The sequence below is a fragment of the Falco rusticolus genome, chromosome 14, assembly GCF_015220075.1.
Source record: "Falco rusticolus isolate bFalRus1 chromosome 14, bFalRus1.pri, whole genome shotgun sequence".
NCBI lineage: Eukaryota > Metazoa > Chordata > Aves > Falconiformes > Falconidae > Falco > Falco rusticolus.
In genome coordinates, this window is record NC_051200.1 from 8,494,905 (window position 1) to 8,517,900 (window position 22,996).

At 46.0% G+C, this 22,996-nt stretch overlaps 1 protein-coding gene across 3 annotated transcripts in view; it reads left to right on the forward strand.

The window, feature by feature from the left end:
- Positions 1-22,996, forward strand: part of NRK (Nik related kinase) — a 108,186-nt gene that overhangs the window by 11,405 nt on the left and 73,785 nt on the right. The window lies entirely within an intron of this gene.

Genomic DNA, 22,996 nt, shown 5'->3' on the forward strand with positions numbered 1-22,996 from the left:
CCCCCAGTTCCAGAGAGACACTGGGAAACTGAAGAGAGTCCAACAGAGGGCCACCAAAAACATGTAGAGGGCTGAAGAACTTTATGCACGAGGAAGGAAAGGCTGAAGGAATTGGGTTTTTTTTCAGCCTAGGGAAGAGAAGGCTGGGGGCAGTCTAGGCACAGTCTTCGTGTGCTTCGATGGTGGTTTGTATGGAAGATGCATGTACAGGGATGCACGGGACAAGATAGATGCGTGTACAGGGATGCACGGGACAAGATAGATGCGTGTACAGGGATGCACGGGACAAGATAGATGCGTGTACAGGGATGCACGGGACAAGAGGAACCAGGGACAGGTCTCTCAGGGGAAATTCCATCTGGATGTAGGGAAAAAGTTCTTTACGGTGAGAGCAAGTCCACATTGGAATAGGTTTCCCAGGGGGGTGGTGGGAGTCACCCTTGCTGGAAATATCCGAGGCTGTTTGACATTGTTTTGGGTAACCTAACTTAAGGCCCTGCTTTCAGCAGAAGGTGGGACCATGTGTTTCCAGGGTCTTTTCCAATCTTGATTTGAATACAGGACTTTGATTGACTACAGGACACATGAATCTCAGTGGGCAGGACATACCTACTGTCAGTCCGGCCTACTGGATTGTGAATGATTGACTTGGAGAATATAAAAAAAGTAGGAGGAATGCCTTTTATTTGAGAGAGAGATATAAAATAGGTAGTGTATCATGTGCATTTAGTTGTCAGAGCCAGGAGCACTTTTTTTTCCATAGTGTGTGTGGGGTTTATGGGTTTGGTGTTTGGTTGTTTTGTTGAGGTTGTTTTTTAATCTTGGTTTCCCTGCTCATTTGCACGGCAATGCAAAACTCTATTCAGCTCTCAAATTTGAAATAGTGGATCATACATGTGAAATTAATTAGCAAATTTTGAAGTCCTGGTTCTAGTTGGTGAATATTTCAGAGGAATTCAATTAAGATTCTTCAGTGTAGCACTAGTTTATCAAAAATAGAAGAGTAAGGATGTGAAAAAAAACTCTCAGCTGTGGAGCATTTCTATACAATAAAGCTCTTTGACTCAGCAGAGCAATGTACAATAATTAGATGTGCCATATCAGCCATTAGAGAGTAGTAAAATCCTTGCAAATAATTTGTTGGCAGGCCTGCCGCTCCCAGGTCCTCTGTGTTTTGGACCTGAACGTTCATATGGGAGTGTGCAATGCATTTTCATCCTAAACTGGTGGCATTTTGAGCTCATGTTGCATAACACTTCAGATGTTGGCACTGGGATGTGCTATTTGAAGGTAAGAGAACATGCTAAAAATGCAGTGGTGATAATATGAGCACAGTAGGAAATGGTTCAAGCTCTTAATTCCGCACTCAAGCACTTTGCTACCTTTAAGCACCTCACTAGTGACATTGATTTCAATACTCCTGACTGCTCAGTGGCATCCAGAATCATGCCTACGTGAAGATAAGCCTCAGAGTGACCAGCGCTTTGCACGCCTGAGTTTTACAATATCTGACCTACTCAGAAGTACTTCATTGTGTATGTTATTTCTTCTTCAAAATAAATCAATGGAGTTGGGGGAAAAACTTGTAAGAAATTGTCAGTTTGCAGTCCAAAAAACCTCGCAGACCTGTAATGAGCTGATCGGGTTGATGAATGAATGATAGGATATTACTTAATTTTACACAGCAGAAAATTTAGCTTGTTGTTGACAGATGTTTGAGATGATTCCCATTGCATGTTAGCTTTAGTAACTGTGCCTTTTTCTGAATTCAGTGTCTTGCAAGCACACATCACCTTATCTCCATGCTCTGGTTCTTTTTTATATGTAGTGAATGGTACTTACCAGGTCTGCTTTAATGACCTGAGGGATGCATGCACATTTTTTGAAAGTCCCTCTTTGGTACCTCTGGGCTATAGCTAGTAGAGCATAATAAAAGGAACTTATCAGTTGGTTTCCTAAAAATATTGATAGCCTGCTTGTCTTTTTTTATTATTATTCTCAATATTATTGCTATATGTATTTCAGAGACTTATCCAGCATTCGGTGCTTTAAACTTGACATTGTGATGAAATGATCTAAAGAACTGTGTGGAGCGTGTACTGCTCTTCTGTCCTTTCCCATGGGCTGCATAGACAAGACGTCACCATTCTCTTCACCAGCAGTAAATATTCTCTTAAGCTTCATGTCTGGTCTTCAGGTGTTTTTTCAGAAGAGTGTGTTTGAACTTGTTTATGCCTGAGGAACCCATATTTTGTACAAGAATAATCCGTACTAATGCTTTATAGTGTGCTCTTTGAGGTTTCGACAGGTTCATTCTGCTGAGCCAGATAGTGAAGTCCTGCAGGATGAGATCTTGGGGACCAAAAGACAGTTTCTGGGGTATCTTTTAGAAATGTAAATTGTGATCCTGTTCTGAAGGAAGCTTTTTTACCTGTGTGTTCAGTGGGGTCTCCAGTACCCCTGTAGCAGTAATGCTTTGTTGCAGGCATCACTGGAAAATCCAGCAGCAGGAGTGTCTGTCTGCAAGGAGGCCGGTTCTGCCGAGGTCAGCAATGGATCGGTATTTTCCACGGGTTGGACGTAGCACAGCATTTCCAGCGTGCATAGTGGGACTGCTGCAAAGCTGTTTGCTTTAGCTCCTGTTCCCTTCAGCGACCTGGGCTGTGAAAGCTCCTGCAGGATGCCTGTGCGTCGGCACCGGGAGCGTGAGCTCAGGCCTGGCTGAGCTCCATCCCACCCCTAGTGTCCCCACCATCACCTTCTGTTGTCTTCCCCGGGACCTGAGGGGTCTCTCTCTGGTGGGTTTTTCTCCTCCACGTAGAACAGGCATTGCTTTGCTTGAACTGCGAAATGCCTCTGTAGTTCATTCTGCGGCAGGGGTGACCTTGCCTTAGCTTCTCCTCGTCAGCCCGATTTGCGTGGGGGCAGGCACGTGGTGAAGTAACACCGCGAGAAGCCGTTGTAGCAGCCACCGCGGAGTGGTCGCTGTAGAGCTGTAACCTCTGCCCTGTGAAGGCCACCTGGGAGCAGTTAGAAGCTCGCGAGGGGGGTCCTGGGTGTGCTCAGTGCTGGAGCGTGGGTCAGTGCTTGGGATGGGGCAGCCGCGAGCCCTTTGTAGTGTTGCTCTTCTGGAGCAACTGCAATAAATAGCATTAAAGAATTGGGTTGGTTTGTTATTCCGCTGAAGTCATGAGCCTGGTAGCTTTGCTGTCCTGCAAACCACACACTGATTTGTGCCCGTGTAAAGGTTGCATGGAAATCTGCCGAGTCAGGCGGTGAGGCTTCCAGCGCTGGGGCTGGGAATGCTGAAACACGAGGGATGTTCCCACAGCTCTGCGCTGGCACTGTCGGCTGCCATGGACCACTGCCACAGCTCCTCTTCCACGCTTTCCGAATCGCCCCACAAGCATCGGAGGCTGCGTGAGGTGTGGGGCACTGGGAGAGGGGTGGTGGGGACAACTGGCAGCAGAACCGGTGCCACCAGCAGCATGGTCCCTGTGCTTACTGCCGGGAGGAGCATCTCCAGGGGGCACGTCTTGTGGTGTCTCCCAGTGCCACGTGGATTCACGCAGGGCTCTGTGACAGTCCTGCTGTGATTTTTCTTGGGGGACATCGCTCCAGAGACGTTGGAAAGGACATCCCTTCCAACCCCAACCATCCTGCTGTGGCAGCTCCAGTGGGAAGCGGCGTTTGGCCCAGCCATGATCTTCCCACTGGCTTGAAAGCTGAGCGTGGCTGGGCCTGGTTGTAGCACAGCTATTCCGACTGCAGCTGCCTGGGTGGACAGCAGCAGGATCCGGTGGGACAATTGTTGATCCTGCCCTTCCAAGGCATTTGTGGGGAAATGGAATTTAAAAACCGATTTTTTTATTGTCAGCTGGGGTCAAACAATTGGCTCGGTCAGGCGGTGGAGGTGCAGGTCAGCCCCTTGTCCCATCATAATGAAATTTCCAATAAGTAGTTTTAAATTGTAATGTCCAATTTCAATTGTAAAATCCATAAATGTGATAAAATTGTGCTTCTCCTGCCTGGTGTTCAGCTGTTCTCAGGCTGTTGGCCAGCAGTAATTTTCTTGGCCCGCATAGATCTGTAAGTAACCATCTTGGGAATAAAATTAAAGAACAAGCTATTTTTCAGCTGTTCATAGTATACTTTTTAAAAAAAAAATTTTTAAGCCCTGCATCTTATAAGCCTGCCCTTGTAACCTGCTGAGTTTGTGGGATTCCCAAAGGGTTTTTAAGGTTTGCTTTAGAAGCACCTTTTCAAATGTCATTTCTTCCCCATCCCCTTCATTCTCCCTGTGAAAACATGAAACTTTAGTAACTTCTGAGATTTTAGGGGGCAAACAATGCTAAGGACGTGCTTTGCAGCAAACTGTAGCTATTCCAGTGCCCCGCACAAGCGGTGTTATTACTAATAGGTAATAGCGTGCGGTTGGTAGCACTGCTTTTAGGGGGTCCCATCATGTAAGAAATCCACTTCATTTGTAAATGTGAGAGAGGGGTTGATGTGGGCAGCTGCAGTCCAGGAGATGCAGTTTTTCTTCTTGCCTCTGCTCTGGTCATTACTCAAACCCACGTGAATTCACTGGAAATGGAGCTTTCCTTATGGCTGTAGCTGTTACAGTGGAGGCAGTCCTTGGTTTTTGCAAAGCGCTTTGGGATTCTGGTTAAGAGCAATTAGTGACTTACAGAGGTGATTTGTGAGAATTGAGTAGCAGCCACTGACTGAACAACATGCTGTTTGGCAACAGTTCCACTCCAATCAAAACCTGTTGAGCGCAACAGAAACGTTAGTGGGAAAATTTCAAGAAATTACTTTGTTCTTTTGGCTTTCATTTTGAAACTTTGTTTCAGAAACGTCAGAACATCACATTTCATTTGCCTTGTTTGAACACACGTTTTAATTTAGCAGGATGTTTAATATTTTGTAGATTGTCTTTAGGACTGCATACTCAAAAAAAAAATGTACTTATCACACTGAAATAATTCAGCATTCACAGTGTATATGTGAATATTAATGTGAATTCTTCTGACTTTCCATTTCGCGAGGAGTGTTTACAACTGAAGGTGAGACCAGCTGGCAAAATACTGACATTTTTTGAGGTTTACTGACTAGTCAAATCCCATTTTCAGACTCTACAGTTGTGCAGTTGCTACATCTGATATCTGCATTTTTGATGCATTTTTTTCTTGTATTTCTGTTGTTAGAAGTGGGAACAATTTGAGGGAGAGGGCAGAAAAGAAATGTGTGGTGGCCTTCTGAAAATACTTGTTTTACTGAACCTGAGGAATTTTGTTATGCTAAATTTTAGCATGGATTTTCACTAGTACTTAAAAGAAAACCATTTTACTGATTATTTCTGCTGTAGTAGATTGGTCTACTCTTGTTTTACTCTTGGATTTAAATCTATGAACAATTATACTAAAATATGCAACAAAACCAACATAAAACAAATATGCATATGGTTTAGATAATGGACTCTCAAATGTTTTATTTACACAGATTGTCTGTGATGTTGTCTTGTTATATGGGAAAAGAGAAGAGCCAGGAAAAAAATGGTTTTTTTCTTTAATATTTACTTTTTCCAGGCTAATATGAAATATATAAGAGGCTTCTTCCAAAAGTTTTGCCCCCAGAAGCCAGATTATATCAGCAGCTCCCTGGTTGCCCTTTGTTAATATCCGAGCGTACAGTTAGGTATTGTGGACCAGCATATCCCTGCTGCTCTGAAAATCAAATTGCTGTGGTGAAGTCTTCCAGTTTTTCATCAGTGGCTGACAGCAGGAACTGGTCCCGTGTGTGCATTGGGACCTGCAGAAGAGAACAAGCAGTACCGGTGCACGGTTTGGGTGTACCAGACTATTCCCCTGGTGGGATTCCTTTTTGATGAAGGATGATTTGTTTTCGGGGACGTTAGAATGTGTTTTGTCACCTCTCGGGGTGGAAGACTGCCAAAATTCGCAGGCAGACACATCAACACTTGAGGCGTAGGGTGCGCCCAGTGAACCCAGCAGTTCTGAGGTTTGGGACAGCTTGGACATCGCAGAGGTGGTGTGTGCCAGGAAAATGTGGGGCACCGGCAATGCATTGGGCTTTTTGTGCATGTGCAGATCAGCCTAAGCGGGTCTGACATTTCCCAAATGTGTTGGGCTCTCGGCTCAGATGCAGCGGAGTCGGTGTGTGCGCGCATAGGGCAGAGCAGATTGCTGGGTGCCTGGTTGGAACAGCCTCCTTGGCAGAACAGAGGCTGCATCTGGAGGAGCTACGTGTATTGTTGCCTGCTCTCCATAAATATGCCTGAAAATGGAGAGAGGATGAAGAGGCAAAGAGATGCACTAGCTTTCCTTTCTTTTGGGCACTTGAAAGATTTAAGTCAGAGCTGTTTTGAATAGAGGAAGTCATACAACAAAGGCTGGAAACTCAGGTCTCTGATCCCACAGGCTGGAGAGTAAAGGTTAGAGGGGTTTAGGATTCACCCTTTCCTATGTTCCTCTCTTCCTTTCTTTGCATTGTGTTCATTTGGAGGTACCCACCTGGTGGAAGACTTTGCATGGCCTGTATTGCCTGGCTTGCATGTTGGAGTTAAGGGTATTTTCATGTTGGTACAGGGGTCAGCGTGTACAGACATGCATGAGCACTCAGGCTTCCGTGTATGTTTGTGAGGCACCTTGTGCCTTCATGGGGCTGTTCAAATAGTCACAACAAATTCCTGTTTAGGTCGTGTAATGGCATTTGTCGTCTTGCTTCTGCCGAATTCACGGTTCTCTGACCAGGAATGAAAGAAAATGACCTTATCAGCTGTGGTGATGCTTAGAGCCTGCGTGGCACTTGCCCTATCTGTCACGCAGATGGGTTTTGAATGTCATAGTGAGTAGATTAAAGACAGCTTGGCTTTGCTGTATCCTGCATTGTTTACATTATGGAGTTCTGGCAGACCTTTCCCTTTTGATGTTATTAATATTAAAATAGCGTAGTTCTTTATATTGCAGAGATTGTTTTCTAGTTTGAGTCTGACAGGCTTGGCTGTGGGGCTCCAGGCATCTCTGCTGCCCTTGGGACAGAGCCAGTGCTGAGCCTTCCCGTGGGAGCTGGGCGAGGATTGTGGCTGCAGTGGAGCTCAGGATGGAGATGACACTGTGCTGGATAAAATGCTGGATGGGGAGCCTGGCTGGTTGAATCCTATTGTGTGTAAACGCTGCCTGGACTTCCAGAGGGGTTGTTCTCAGGTTGCAAGAGTATGCGCCAAGAGTGGGTTTTCCTTCCTTTATTGCCCAGCAAGTAGCATGAATGGCATTATACGGTGTCCTGTTGTGTAAGCCATTCACTGTCGATAGTTGTTGCGTGATATGAAATGTCCCCAGAGACTGTGTGATGCACTTTCATTTGCAGGGATCCCCTTATAAAACCGGGAGCGTGATCAGAAAGAGAAACGGGGAGGTTGCTGCTTCTGCATTTTTCCCCACCCCAGAGCAGGCTGCTGACTGTGCGGTTCTCTAGGTGTATTTCCAGGAGACGGTTGGGATCTGATAAGCCATGTCTGGCTCGTGTCCTGGCTGCCAAGGAGGACGTCCACGTGTCTGCATCAGCACTGCTGAAAGAACCTTCATTAGCCAGCAGTTCAACATGTAAGATGACGCAGAGGGCTTTACATCTTTTTTTTTTTTTTTTGGGGGGGGGGGGTGTTGGTTGTTTTTTTTTCCCCTCCTGTATTGTGTTTGCCATATCCATGTTTGCCATCAGCATAGCCATTTGTTTCTGCAAACATTTCTCACCCGCTGCTCTGGACGGGGTTGCAGGGGTGCTGGTGCCCTTGGGTAACGGGGTGTGTGCTGCAGCTGGTGATGAAGCAGAACAGCAGCTCTCTTGAGGTTTGGCAGAAAATAGTTTCTTACGTTATTATTCTTGACTTTTTTTTTTTTTTTTCCAAAAACAAAAGGAAGCTTTAGCAGGTAGGAGGTTGTTGCCTTGCCACAGAAACATGTTCTCGCGTATGACTGCTGCGAAGGCAAAACCACTAGCTGGATCCACCCCTGGCTGTGGCCAACATTTGCTGTCCCAGTTAGTGATAAAACCCCCGTTCTCACTGGATCATGAGACACATGATTATTAAGCTTACACCAGTCAGCTTTTTAATCAGCGTTAATTGCTGACTTTCCTAAACCAAATTCTTTTAAAAGGAAGAAAAAGCTGGTAACAGAAATAAATGGGAATTTCCGAAGGAGTCTGTGTTAATCTCCCTCTTCTATCAAAGCCACCCTGAAACCGCATGGACAGAGATGGATTTTCACAAAAGATGAGTGCTTGGGGGAGTGATGTCCGACATGGTAGGGTCAATGAAAAGAAAATGATGAACAAAACCAATGCAGGCCAGTGAGCACGTCCACACCTAACAAAATCGAGCTGGAAATACGTTTCTAATTAAACTGGGTCAAACCATGTGTGCAAACCAGGTCTTTAAAAATCACGGTTGGGATCCTTGTTTTTTCCAGTCCTTTCCACATGATGTAATCTGTTTTACCTATTCAAAGTGGGTGTAAAATGCTAACAGTGGCATGCTGGTGCTTTATGCTCACCTTGCACTCATTTGATTACAGAGTAAATAGCAAACAAGAATTGGGGCTGGGGAGCCAGTTTCTAAAGGTGGCTCAGTGACTAATTTCAGAAGCCCTTCTTGGTAGGCATTTGGTTTTCTGTTACCCTTCTGTTATTGAATATAGTTATTTTCTTGTGCAAACATGTCAAAAATACGTATTTTCTGTAAGCCTCAGTGGTGCAAACATAAAAATATTTCTGCAATGTTAATGTTAAGACTAGAGAAAAGTAGCCTACAAGCACTGATGAGAGATGGGTTTCTATGTCAAGGTAAATTCTGCAGTTGTTTAAACTTTCCTGGGTTTTGAGGAAAACCTAAGTAGTAAAGCTAGCAAAATGCACTTGCAAATTTGTCCTTTCTTATCCTGTCTCCACCTCTGACCTCTGCAGTGCCAATTCCTGCGTTGAGTCCTTTAGGATCTCTGCTTGTGCATACATCCATGGCCCCTGCTTGCTCTGTAGCCACCCCCTGGAGCAGCGGCTGCTGCCTGCGGCTCTCGGCTGGCTGCGGAGTGTGACCTGCGCCCTGGCAGGCGGTGCCAGGCTGGAGCCCTCTTTTCTGCAGGGAGGGACTTTGTCTCCAGCCCCGATTTTTCGCAAAGCACACGGGGATTGAATCATCTCGGAGATGATGGCATATCTGTCTGTCCGGTTCGGTTGGAATGGGCTGACAGGTTACAACATGGTTGGATGCAAGGGCGGCACAATCACATACACCTTGTTTTCTTAGGCAACCTGGCTAAGCTTCTGTCTTGGATAGTGGAGGAAATCTTGAAATTCCCTGTAATCCCATGTGCCTCCCTGAACCTAAACGTTCAGAAACTAGAAGGCAATACTTGGGAAGCATGTTTTCTGGTGTGGTGTTTTCATATGCTCTTTGATTATTATTTCTTTTTTAAGATGCTATTGTTGTAAATAGAGGCCTAGTTGTATACATTCCTGTTATTTAAATATGTGGGTTGGCAATGTTGTGGAGTTTTAGCTGACCCTGCGAAATTTTTCTCTGGGATGTATTACCAGATTTATCCTAAGAAGCAATGAACTGTTGGTGGTGTATTTTGGCATCTGGATGTGGATGACGGAACATGCAAGGAAGCAAAAGGAAGTTATATTGAAACTTGTGGATGGCTAAACTTTTAGAGTAAATTTTGAAGTGAATACAGTTAGAAGATGATGTTAAAGCAGAGATGCTCACTTTTAAAACTTGTATTATGCATGTAAACGAGACTTCAGATGCTTTCTACTCCACGTTTCTCCAGCAAGCTGCTGGCATTAGCTGGGTGCCTTGTGGAAGTTTAGGTTGTTTCGTTGGGTGTCTTTTTCTTTCTTGACAGCTGCTTTGTGATGTGATGCAGCTGGCTGGACAAGCTATTGCCATTACAAAGGTAAAGGAAGCAGACAGGGTTCAGGGCTTGGAAAATGAGAAGTGTGTTTGAGACCATCACAAGAAGGGTTCTGGTGCTCTGGTGAAGAAGGGCCTTCATTGACACCTGCGGTTTCATAGGCTGGGCCAGTGGATTTCAGTCTTAGAGTTCTGAACATTTATATAAGTGTTTGTGTACGTGTGCATGCACTTTTGTCCATAGTCCCGTGGTCCCCGTTGTATTTGGTGTTGTACAAGCTTACAGAGGTGGCATTGCTGCCTGGGAAAGCTGAGTGTGACATACTGACTAACAAATCAGGAGTGAGAGGAATCCCGTTAAATCTATATGCCTGTGAATGTAAATGTACGTGTGATCAATCAGAATAGCAAGTGTTCTCAGTTTCCATCTGGCCTTCATCTGTAGCTTTGTGAAGAGGCTGATTTCCAACAGGCAGCAAAGTTTGGGCAGTAGAAGTGCCGTTGGCTGTCAGGTATTTTACACAAATGGACACACTGCAGCAAAGCCATAGGTTAATTTCTTCCTTCACAGACTCTGGCCCAAACCTGTGAGGGGATCAGTGTGAACGCAGATTCTCCAACAGAGAAAGCACTAGATATGCACACTTTTTCAGTGGAGAACTTGGTGCAAAGTGGGATTTGTTTTGTTTGAGAAATCTGACCTTTTATAGGGCAAATTCAGATCCAGTAAATTCAACAGCAGAAATTCCTGTGGGCATCAGTGGAGCCGGAGTTGCATGCAGGAACACAAGCATTAGGAGAAGCTGTCGGTGGGAAGCCCTGCAGGGAGCCCCTCAGAAGCATAGGGGACAGGGGGAAGGGGGTTGGGGGGTCCCCAGCCTGGGCTGTGGGGGGGCAGGGGGTCCCCAGCCTGGGCTGCAGCGCTGTGTTTGTGCTGCCCAGATGCAGGGTTCCCTGTATAGTGCACTGCTTCGTCTTACGCTGTACTAAGTGAACTTGGCTTGTTTGAACAGGGCAAGGCAAAGAGATGAGCATTTCAAAATCTGGTAAAGCTGTTCAGTTGTTAATTGCAGGAAACTCTTGGTACCTTTTGTGACCAGTTCTTCCCAAGTCAGCTGCTAGTTTGCATCTTAAACGCTGGCAGTTATGCTAGTCCACGTTGCTTAAGGTTCTGCAGTTCTTTAGCTGTAATGTGTTTAGCCATTTTCTTGAAGTTACTCTGCAAGGATGGTTTGTTGTTTGTCTTTTTTTCTTCTCAAGAGTTCACTGTTCCTTTCTGTCTCTCTGCCATGATTGACTTTGATCCCTACAAATAATACAGAAAATTGGAAGATCCAGCACTGAACAGCAACTGCTTGTAGCTGTTCAGGAACTATTACTGCACATCATCTGACCTGTAGTTTGCTCGAGAGGAGAACCTTTGCCAGCCAGGCTTCTGCTGCACAAAGCTGATTAGATCAGTTTAGAAAAAAATAACACCAGGGCTCTTCTGGAATTCAGATATTTATTTTTTTTTCTTTAGAAAAGCAAACTTGGAAACACTGCTCCTTCTTAATTTCATTAGAAAAGCAAGGTAGACTTTACTTTTAAGAATAATTAGAAGCGTAGTCTGGTTTCATTTTGGAGACCAACTTAATACCGAAAGCCTTTCCAAACATTTAAGTAATTTTCCCTTGAGCTTTGTGGACCATCTGGCCAGTAGGATTTTGGAAGGAAATAGGAATTGACTGCTGCTGCGAGATCAGTGCCATGTAGTTCGTCTCTTACAGAGCTCATTCAGAAATCTGGAGACTGATGTATTTTCTCAGAGACTAATCGTGTCCATTAACTCCCTTATAATTTTTAGAGAGGATGTGTCAAATGGAGCCAAATGAAAAGGCACTGAGAGGAGTTCTCTTTTTTTCCTCGGTTAAATGCTCTGTGAAGGCTTTTGTATGTGTGTGAAAAATATGACCTTTCCCTAGGCAAACCTCAGATCTTCTGAACTCGACAGCAGTACTCGGTGGAGTTTTTGACTTCAGGATTCACCTCAGGTGAAGAGAGTTGCAGGGAGGGTATTTGCCATGAAGTACTGAAGGAGAGGCTCAGAGACCTCAGGAGAACCCCATTTAGTGCCAGTTGTCAGTGTTGGGGTGCCCTGTCACACAGTCATCTGTGGAGAGATGCGTACCCGCATGGTATTGCAATCTGCGTGAGAAAAACACCAGCAGAACTGGAATGAAAAAGTCCATCCCCTTTAAGGTTTCGTAGCTCTTATCATCTAGACTGGAACTTGCAGTCTGAGCTGTGTACCCTGCCTGCCTTAAAGCCTTTTTAAAAAAAACCCAGCAACACAATTTTAACCCATGTGGCACATTGTCTATGTTCTGCATTATATGCAAGGGAAAATTAGTCTGTGTTACACTTATTGTCCATAGGAATGCTGAAGGATTTTTTTCTAAAATTCAGTGATACCATTGCTGGGGGCTTAATGTGCACACAGTTAAGTTTATGGGGGATAGCAGGCTAATGAAGCCTTCCTTCATCAGCATGTGTCTGGGAAGGCTGCGTCACTGAAAAAGTTAAAGTGTGACTCTTGAACATGAGGTTTGTAAATGCTGTGTGCAGCTTGACCTTCAGAGCTTCATAGTGGTGGTGAGCCAAAAAACCTTCCTTTGAGGGATTCCTGCTCTGAAAGTCTGGCCACCCATCAGCTGACCTCCTGCCGTTCAGCCCTGACGTCCTTTCGGCAGGATGGGGCTGGTGGGACACGTTTAACTGCTTGTGACTTCATCCAGCAGAGATGTGCTGCGTATAGATTTTCCCCAGTGCCCTGTATTTCTTTTAACAGATGCACATGAGTCAGGCAGCGAAAATTCAGCGGGGTGGAGGGATTCGTACCTCTCCCTAGACTTAGCATCTCGACAGCCCCTGGTCTGCAGAGTGAGAGCCTTCCAGAGGCTGAGGCTTTTTTCCTAAACTGTTTATTTTTCTGGATGAATAGACTTTCGGCACGGCGGACCTTTGCTGCTATAAATCACTGCTGGGCTCCCCGGGTGCTGAGCGGGACTGGCTCCGTGCCAGGGCTGTTGCAACCCTCCTGCCTGCAGCAAGAGGAGCCGTGGGGCTGCAAACAGCCTGCATCCCCGCATCCCCGCATCCCCACCGCCCCTCGTCCCCGCCGCCCCGCGCTGGGCAGCAGGGTCCCTGCTGCTCTGGGCTGCCTGCACCCCCAGGCACCCCCAAGGCAGAACTTCCACTGGAAGAAGGCTGGCAGTGTCCTGCGAAGCCTGCGTGCACCTGGCAGGGGCGGCAGGCCGTGGTGGGGCTCATAACAGACGTTAAGAGGCGTGACAAATGGCAAAGCCCAGGATGAATGGCAAGGCTGTTGAAACTGTTGTTTGTGCACATACTGAAGTGAAGCTCGCAGAAATCGGGTTTTGCGTCGCAAGAAATGGAGTGTTGAGGAAAAGAGTGCCCAGCCTGCTCTGCTTTTCAGACCTCTCCTCACATTCACTGTGCTGCTCTCCGAGTTGCTCTCCAGACCCTCATATGGCCCCAAAATTTTGCTTTTCTTTCCTTGCTGGTAGCAGCACCCGTTCAGGAGCCTTGTGGTTACCTCTAAAGCACCTGGATGACTTTCTGAGCAGAGGAAAGCCAGAGCTTCAGTGTTTGTCTTCCCCTCAGACCTCCTGAAGTATCTCCAGATAGAAAACCAATACAAAAATCCAGATACAAAACAGGCCAGCTCGAAGCTGGTGGGAGTCTGGTCCTTCCCCAAGAGCAGTTGGGCCTTCGGGAGCCCCGTGTGTCCCGGGGCAGCCATGGCACTCGGTGAGGTTAGCTTTCCGAGCGCCATGCCGTGCTGCGGCTCTCCATCACCCGCTGTGGCCCACCAAGGGCTACCCTGGTTTGACCTGCCCCAGGAGGAATGCTGCCACTCTTTCAGAAGCTTCAAATTGATAACTGGGATATCTAAAGCATCAAGCGTGCCAGTTAGCTGAATATGGAGAAGCTGCAGGTTTGGCACTTCCCTCCATTAAGCATCGGGCTACAGAAGATTGCACGGGATATTCTGCAGCAGACACCACCCATTTCAAATAAATAGTTGACAAAACTCCTTTCTTTGTATTATGACTAGCATGGCATTTTCAGGAGTGTTTAGTGTTTTGCTTGATCTTGCTAATTGCAATGTGAATGACCTTTTTGGGAGCAGGTTTCAAAAGCCCAAAAGATCAATCTGTAGGTCCGGTCTTAAAGTATGCAGTAGCCTTGGGTGGTAATCTGATCAACTGCACATACTGTTATTGCAAAAACATAGATACTCAAGCATGTGTTTGCAAAGGGGCTTGGATTTGTTTCTTTTATTTCCATTTTCTTTTCCCACTGGTCTCCAGTCAGATACAGACAAACATCAGGCAAAGCAAACAATCTGCGTTTCCACTTGTACAATGGGAGGAAATAGGAACTGAAAGGATAAAAAAAACCTGGACAGAAAAGCTGCTTCTGGTGCCTCTTGGGTTTTACAGTTCATGAGGGCTGTGGTACAGACACTCGCAGTAGAGGTGCAAAACTGTCCTTTTCCCCCAGACATCAAGGTTGTTTGATCTGGTACCATTGAAATGACCCCTATCCATCCCTGCCTTCTAGACAGTGCGGGCTTGGGTAGAATTCTGAGTGAGTGATAGAAGTTACACACTCTAATCTCTTCTCTTGGCTAATGTGTTGCTATTTTAGTATATGGGAAGTCCTGCTATACTGCTGCCAACTTAGTCGTCTTCTGTAGTGTTACGAGTTACAGTGATATTCTTGTTTGCTTAAGCATGTGACACAAATAGGGTCCCTGAGAGAAATTCCTGATTATTTTTTTTTTAACATGTTGCCCCTGAAACTACTAAAACTTCATTAAAAAAAAACAACAACCTCCCCAAAAAAACAAAACAAACTCATAAAACCAATACTTTCACTCTGAGTGAGTGCAAAATACCCACTTCGAAGATGAGGAGGGGAGAGAAAGAAGTAACGAGAGGAGTGGAATGGCCTGTTCTGCACAGGAATAGGGCAGTGGTGTTTGCTAGGAAAGGAACTTGGTTTTTGCTGAATGTTCAAGTCATTTTTCCTATATAAATGTGCTAACCTCTACAAAATTATCCTTTTTCATTTGGAATGCAGTGTAACACTTTTTAAAAAATATTTTTCATTTCCTTATAAATAGTATATATCTCTAATATTTCTTCATTAAGGTTGCATGCTTTGTGCACTGAGTGTTATAAATTAACTTTTGTTCTTTTTATATCTGTGTGGAGACACGTTAGATTTTACTGTTAATGTTTTACAACCTGAGTTCTGGGGCACGCTAAATCGCGTTCGACTTCATGGTATGGTCTATACTGAATGTAATAAATCTCAGCTAACTTCTTGGAACATACCTAATCATAAAGTAGAGTGGGAATTGGCATGGGGGGGGGGAAGAAACGCAAACCAAAACATAAACCTTAAAGAACATGTCTTGCTTATTAATTAATTGTAGAAGTGTATTAATATTTATGTTGTGCATTACTTTGACCAGCTGTGGACAAGGGTGGTCATATTTTATAGCGTTTAGGTGGCATGCTTTGCCTTCCCTGGTAGGAAAGCAGCTATGGTCAGTTCTGAGGGCAGTGTCAAGTCTAAGTCAGGTCAAACAGTCCCATCACAACCTACGGGACTGGCTGGCGGTCCCTAATGATGGATAGTCAGGGAGCAACGGAAAGCCTTTATGTTGCTGAAGCAGTGATGCTGAGCTCGTTCGGATGCTGCAGCCTGCTGTGTGTTCTTCCCCTCGATAGCAGAGGAAGCTGCCCAGCTGCTGTCGAAAGAGGGTGTTGATGGAGGGAAGGGGAAACGTGACATTTGGCTGGGCTGGCCAAGTGTTTTTGGGTGAGACCTAGGACTCTCTGGAAATTGGGTGCCAAATGTGGAGGTGAAAGGGCGAGCGTGTTGCATCCACACGGTCAGCATTCAGGCAGCACAGCTGGGCTGTGGTTTTAGGAAGTTCCTGCATCCTGCGCTGCTGGCGTGAAAGCAGCCACGAGGGAAGGAGGGTGTGCTCCAGCTGGGAGAGGGAGCCGAGGGCAACCCTGGGGGTGACCTGGATCAAGGCCCAGGCTTCCAAATCTCAGCGTCTCCCAGTATCACAAAGAAGGAATGCTCTAGGGAAATACAATTCTGTGATTTACAGCCCCGAAATACAACAGATGTCCAGGGACGTTATGCCGGAAGTGCCACCAAACTTTATGATGTCAATCAAAGTAGGCTTTCTGCAGCCTGAGTTGCGTGATTAAAAGGATGAAGCTGTAATCAAAATTATAGCTGCATTCCCACCTGGCTGGTGTCCTGAATTTTTCATGGAGGCTTTAAAAAAAAAAACAAAAACTTTCTGAAACTAGTAATTATCTGCCCAAGGCTGGTATCTGTCTTGTGGTGGTTTGGAGGTTTTGTGTTTTCTGTGGGGTTTTTTTCTTCTTTTTTTAAACTACCAGAATTGGTGTGGATTGCATGTCATAGTTTAAATGAAAGGGATCATTTCTGAAATCCAGTGCTAGTACTCAGTGCATGACTGACCCTGAGCTCTGCCTTAGACCGTTAACTAACAAAAACAAGCTAGAAACTTCCAAACTCTTAGTAACTTGGAATTCATTCCTGTCCCATTTCAAGTTTTGCATTACTGCTGTATTTTTAGCTGAAGAGCTCCAACCACGAGTACAGTGGGTTTTCTCACATGGTTGCTGAGACAAGGTTTACAAGATTGGGCTTCCTGATAGAGCTGTCCGGTAAACTATCTTCTCAGGTGGCACTTCTTGGCACCAAACCGCTACAGCCCCAGATGTGTGAACCCTGACCGCTTGTTTACGTTAGTCAAGACCCCGAGGGACAGCAGGATGTCTGTTGTGAGCAGCCATATGCTGTGAAACAGCGGCTGTGGCGAAACTGCAGAGCGAGAGCAGCCCATCTGCAGGTTTGATGTTCTTGGGGTCCTCCTCCCGGCCGTGCTCACCCATCGGGGAGCACCCTGCAGCTGCACGGGCAGCATGAGCCGGCACAGCTGGTGTTCACGGGCTGGTGATAGCACACGTTGCTCATCTCTTCTAAAGAACTGGTTCTTAAGCAGAAAATCCCTGTGTAGGTGGAAGGGGAAACAGAAGGATCATGACTTTGTTAAGGTCATGTGGAATAGGACATAGGGCTTCCTGGATCCCTATGCAGAGCATTGTTCGTTTGATGCATCATCTCGTAAAGGCTTTCCTTGTGTTACCAGGATGGAAAGGGTGGAGAGGAGAGGGGCGAAAGGGTGGGGTCCCATCCTTCAGGGTGCCGAAGGCTGAGCTGGCAGCCTACCCACAACCACAGGGGCTGTACAGATCTACCCGTGGTGGCCTCAAACTTCAAATTTCATAAGTAGGTTTTGAACAGGAAACCTGCTCGCTGCAGTTTGCTTTCGGTAAGAGCTTGCAGCAAAAATAGCTGTGCGCTCACCTCGCTCCCAGATGGCAGCACGCCTCCGTTATCCCGTAATAAATGCATCTGGGTGGGAAAGTCCTCTGGCCTTGAAAGGTCTCCACCTCCAACAGCCAGGTCTTGCTTTCAAATACAAACCTTCAATATCCAGAGAAAGTCCCAAGAACTGAAGTGTGTGGTAGCTACCAGCTTTCTGGGTCCCACGAGCAGGCAGTGATGGGAAGGGGCACCCAGGAGCCCCTCAGCCTCGTGCAGGTGTTGTGAGCTGCTTGTGGCTGTGCACAGCATAAGTGTGCTGCACGTGTGCGTGCCTGGTGGCAGGGTGTGTTCGATGTGAAATTGCCCTCTGCTGTGGGTACAAAGGTGCAAACTGGCAAGTGTCCAAGGCGTCTAGCATCTGGGGGGTAGCCCTGCACATAGGCATCGCAGCCTCGCCAAAAATGCTGCTTTTTAAGGGAGAGAAAAGTGAGGTCGTGCTTCTGGTTGCAGGTGGAACGTGGACACAAAAAGGGACTTTTGCATGGTCAAAACCACCAGCTTCATGCTGCCTGGGTATCCTGCAGCACGGCAGTCCCTGCCCTTCACATGCACTTTTTCCTGCTGCGGTTAAATGGGGACAGCTACATCAGACAGACCCAGAAACACATGGACGTTAACGAGCGCCTGTTGCCAAAAAGGAAGCGTGTGGTGGGACTGCCGTGGGCTGGCTTGGCTTGGTGCGCGGCGCTGTAACGGGACAGCAGGGTCATGTTGCCTGGACTTGCAATCATGCACATCAAATCTGTCGGTTCACGAGTGGGGAGAGAAGCTGACGGCAGCTGTTTGCCACCCCCAGGAGGAGAGGTCTTTGCAGGATCTGGGAGGGAAGCTGTCCAGCCAAGCTCTCTGCACGTGGCTCACAGCCTTACCATCCCAGGTGTGTGTCACTGGGACCTTGGCTCTCTGGTTGTAATTGTGGCCCAAGCCAGGGACTGCCCGGAGTTTTTGTTGGGAAAGGTTTTGTACGTGACTGAATGCATCGCTTTATAAATTTACTTAATTCATGTAAAACCCCTTTATCAACCAATAGCTTGACCGCTAATGCTGATACTCTTGTTTGATGTAAATAGAAAAATAATACGTGTCTTGACCCTCAGTCAAGAGGGCATAGATAAGCGATGCCTTTATCTAAGTGATCTAAAAAGGTAAATACACATCCAGTGGACATAACACTGAGCAATCTGTCCTATTCCATGTATATCTCCCTGCAGAGATAATGCATGCTTGGAGCTCATCAGAACCAGATCTTTGGCATAAAGCATCATGCATAAATGTGGCTGCAGTGAGCGCTGTGCAGATTTGAAAAATGTGTGTGCTGGCTCCAGGTTTGCTGGCTGTTGCTGTAGTGACTGACTGGCAACTGCGGCAGACTGTATGCGGAAATATTTTCTGGTGGAGACAAGGAATTTAGCTGGACTCAAAGCTAATACGAGAATTTCTTCCAGCTTGGATACTTCATCAAAATGTAGGCAGGGAAATTCAGTTTTAGAGAGTCATTGAGCTTCAGAATCGTTCGTGTCTAAGCTCTGTATGAGCTTGATGGTGTTGAGTGCTGTGTTCTTGGGTAGGAACATCGGTGACTTCCAGATGGCTGTGGGATGTGTGGCTGCATTCTCCAGAGTGGAAACCTGCTCCCAAATGGAGCATTTGAGTGAAAGATGAAACGTTTTATTAGGGAAACGGGCCCATTGACCATTCCTGCCCTCTGCCCAGTTTCTGGGGAAATGTTATTCAAGATCCTCCATTGCAGAGCAGGCTGATTCCCTGCAAAGATCTGCAGAGGATGGGCAGCGGTGGATTGCAGAGGGCTGGGAGAGCCACGTCCTGTGTTCTTCCTCCCATTTTGGATTAAATCAAAAATTATTAACTTTTGCATGTCTCACCACTGAAAGTAAGTGGATTTTTTTGATATCATTTAGCTGGGAAGAAGTTAAAAGCCAGTTGCTCCTAGAAGCTTTAAACAAAAATCACATCACCACATTTCTCAAAGCAATTCAAAGAAGCTCGACCTTGTGGCTTCAACAGAAGTAGCAATGTGTGAGTTCCCCATGAGCTCTGGCTCACCTCTGAGATTTATTGATAAATGAAAAAACAAGGGGCCAGGCCCTGAAACCTTTCCTTACTTAGGCACTAGTCTCAGTGTTTAACAAGAAGCCCAGGGCTGGGTTCAGGATGTTTGCTGCTTTTAGCGATGTCCAGGAAAATGAAACAGTTTGAAAAACCAGTGTAAAGAAGAGAAACCTGTGGGTTGATTTTGTTTTTTCCTGAACTGCCAGCGCAGTCACAGCCTGTGCGGTAAAGCAGGTGTGATGTGGAGCGTGTCGCGCTGCTCAGATGAGCTGCACGGGCATCGGTGGGTCTTCGCAGGAACGTTTGTCCTCTGAAAGCCTCAGCCCTCTCGGTGTGGGGGCTGGCACTAGCACGCTTGCTTTTGGGGGGGCGGGTGCTGGGTTCCGTGGGTGCCCGTGTGCAGCCACTGCTGACAGGGCAGCTGGTGTGCGGGTGAGCTGCTGGGTGGCCTCGCTTCAGCCCAATTTTTGTTCATAACTAACTAAATAGACAGCAATGTTCTGGGGAAGAGGAAGGATAAAATTTGGGATGTCCCCAGGGTTCTTGGATTATTTTGTCTCCGCTGACCGAACCTTTTCCTTTGGCAATATTTAAAGGAAAGGTTTTTTATTTGTGTGTATTGGGATGATGTCAGAGGTGGGGAGAAATGATGGGGTGTGCTGTGTAATTCTGGCACATTGTTTGTTGCATACATTAGCAGGTGCAGAGGCTTTTGAGATGTATTGCTCTACGATAACGATCAGTCCTTTACTTTGGGAAAATGTACAACTGTAATAAAAAATAAATCTGCCAAGATGGCAGTAAAATTAGTATCTCATAATGAAATGTTTTCCCATAGATATATAGCTGTAGATACATATTTAGTTACACTCTCCAAGGTTTGTTTGGTTTTTTTTATACGCACTTTTAAACTAATTCATCCCTTTTAGATAATTGATGAAAGGCAGATGTTAATATATAGCTATGTTTACCTTTTCACGAGGTTAACCTGCAGCCCTCCGCATTACCCTGCACCAGCTTGTGCTGGTGGGAGAGGATGAGCTGCTTCAGTTTCATGCAACTAAGAAACATGGAAGAGTCTTCAAAAGGTGGGATGACAGTTGTGGAAAATGAATCATTGTGAGTAGAGAATTAGAGCAGACCAACAGGAATGAGCTTTTACCGATCCTTTCTCCAGAAGGGTTCGGAATCTCTGGTGGATTGAACTGCACTTTTGTTCCAGGTTAAAGGGGTCTAAAAGAAGCTGAGGGTGTGAAGTGCATGTGGTTAACAGTATTTACTTCCACATAAGGGCTGCTTTGCCCAGTGAGAGAGTATTTATTGCAGGTGAGCCTGTGCAGAAGGGATGGTTGGATGCAACCCTGTGTGTTTCCGTCAGGCTGGCAGTAACTTTGTGCAGTGTGAGGACGATGGGGCAGCGAGACAAGTCACAGGGCACAATCCTGCCCTCTGCACACACCAGGCTCCTCTCCTCCAGCAGCCAGCCCAGCTGCAGACACGGGAGCATGCTAGAGCCTGGATCAAGTTGCACATCTCGGTTAACAGGGGCACATTTGTTGTGCAAAGATGAATCACTACCCCAAAACAAAGGGGCTTGCTGTTTTCTTTCCTGTAAATGCTAATTTTTCATACCTTTGGGGGGGGGATTTTATAATCTTATTTGTAACAATATAAGTGAATGAGAGTGGCAGGTTTGCGTGCAGCAGGAATAGCTGTGGCTGAGGAATAATGGGTGTTTGTTACACGGAGGGACAGTTGGACAAAGTCATGTGCTTTGAAATCAAAACTGAATGCCAGGCCTTTCCCCCTTCCTTACTCTGATGAATATTCAGTATCAAGTGTGATGCTAGCCTAGCATTTATTGATGTGTTTTTTCAGTAAAGAAGCATGTCTCCGTGCTTCACTGTAGTTACGAAAGTCGGTGTTGATTCTTGACATCATCCTTTGCAGAATGTGCACAGCCCAGGGGAGACTCATCGTTCCAATGGGATGGGATGGGATGGCCGCCTGCTGTGTGTGGTGCCTGGAGCCGTGGCATTACCTGCGTACTTGCCTCCAGACAAACTCTGGAGTTAAGTCAGGGTGCCAACATGTCTAGCATGACCGTGTTTTGTGGAAGGCCCTCTCCCTATACTGCCAAGACATTCAATGCCTGGAAACATTTGCAGACAATGGCCTCCAACAAAGGAGCTGTGGCTGTGCAGAGGAAGCTCGCTGGCTGGGATTGACGTCAGCTGGGATGGATGCTGACCAAACACCGGCATCTGTTGGGCTAGCACTGGTCACTGCCCATCTGCGCTCAGCTGTGGTGGGATGTGTGTTCTGGGCCTGGTGAGGGTGTGTCCCCTTTGTCTTCCCCCTGAGGGCTGTGATAATGCATAAATCCCATCGTTCTAGTTGATGAGAAAAAGCTTTGCAATCCCAGGAGTGCTGCCACGGAAAGAGGACACTTATAAATATACAAAAACTCAGCAGGATTTAGTTTTCTGTAAAAGAAAACATGACTGTGACATATCGCCTGAGAACGTGGTATCATTTTTCTTTGATGCAGAATTGCTTAGTCTTAGAAATAACACTCGTATGCAATTTTGTGCAGATAGGACCTAGGTTTTAAAATGACATCAATTCAGCTTTTAATTTTGAAGGTGTAAATTGCACCTGCAAATCATTTTGTCTGCAAACTGCAGCATTTCATATTTGATTTCCTGATTTCCTATGGCTTACTTAACCGATGTCAGTTAGTTATTTCAATATATAGCTTTGCAGGCACTACTATTTCAGGAACAAAATTGCAGTCTCAAAGCTTCAGACCCATTTCTGAACATTTGATAGAGGTGAGAAGTTGGGATGTGTAGCCAATCCACTGTCCATACAAATGTTTTGATAGTGTCCTCCACTATGAGATTAGTGTGGGTTATCATGGTGAAAGGCTGCATCTGTGGCATCTTTTGAGAAACCTGATCTAACCAAGCCAAGAAACTGTGCCATTTACAGCAAGATTCCTGGTTGTGTTTCTAATACACGTTCTTGTGAACCATTTTTTATCAGTCTCGATATCAAGTTTGCTCTTTTAATAGCTTTATTCCCTATTACCTTATTACCTCCCTTTTCCTAGCTTTGTTTTCAAGAACTGGCTCCTGACCTAGTCCAGAATTACCAGTTATCTGTTGCTTAATAATGGTTGAGGGGTGTGGGGATTTCACTAGTGGAGCGTGTGTACGTACGTATACACACACGGAGTCAAAGACCCTGGGAGAGTTCTTCCCCCCCCCCCCCCTCCCAATTACCTCTTTATAATACAAAGCCTCTGCATGCTTATAGGGAGGTAGCAGAGATGCAGTTAACTCAGCTGCAGTAAGGATTTTTAAAACTAAGCATTTCACAGTTAAAAAGCCTTTAAAAAAAAAAAAAAAGGTAAGAAAGTACATACAACTTTAGTTTCTTGGCAGCCACATACAGGTTGCCAGATTGATG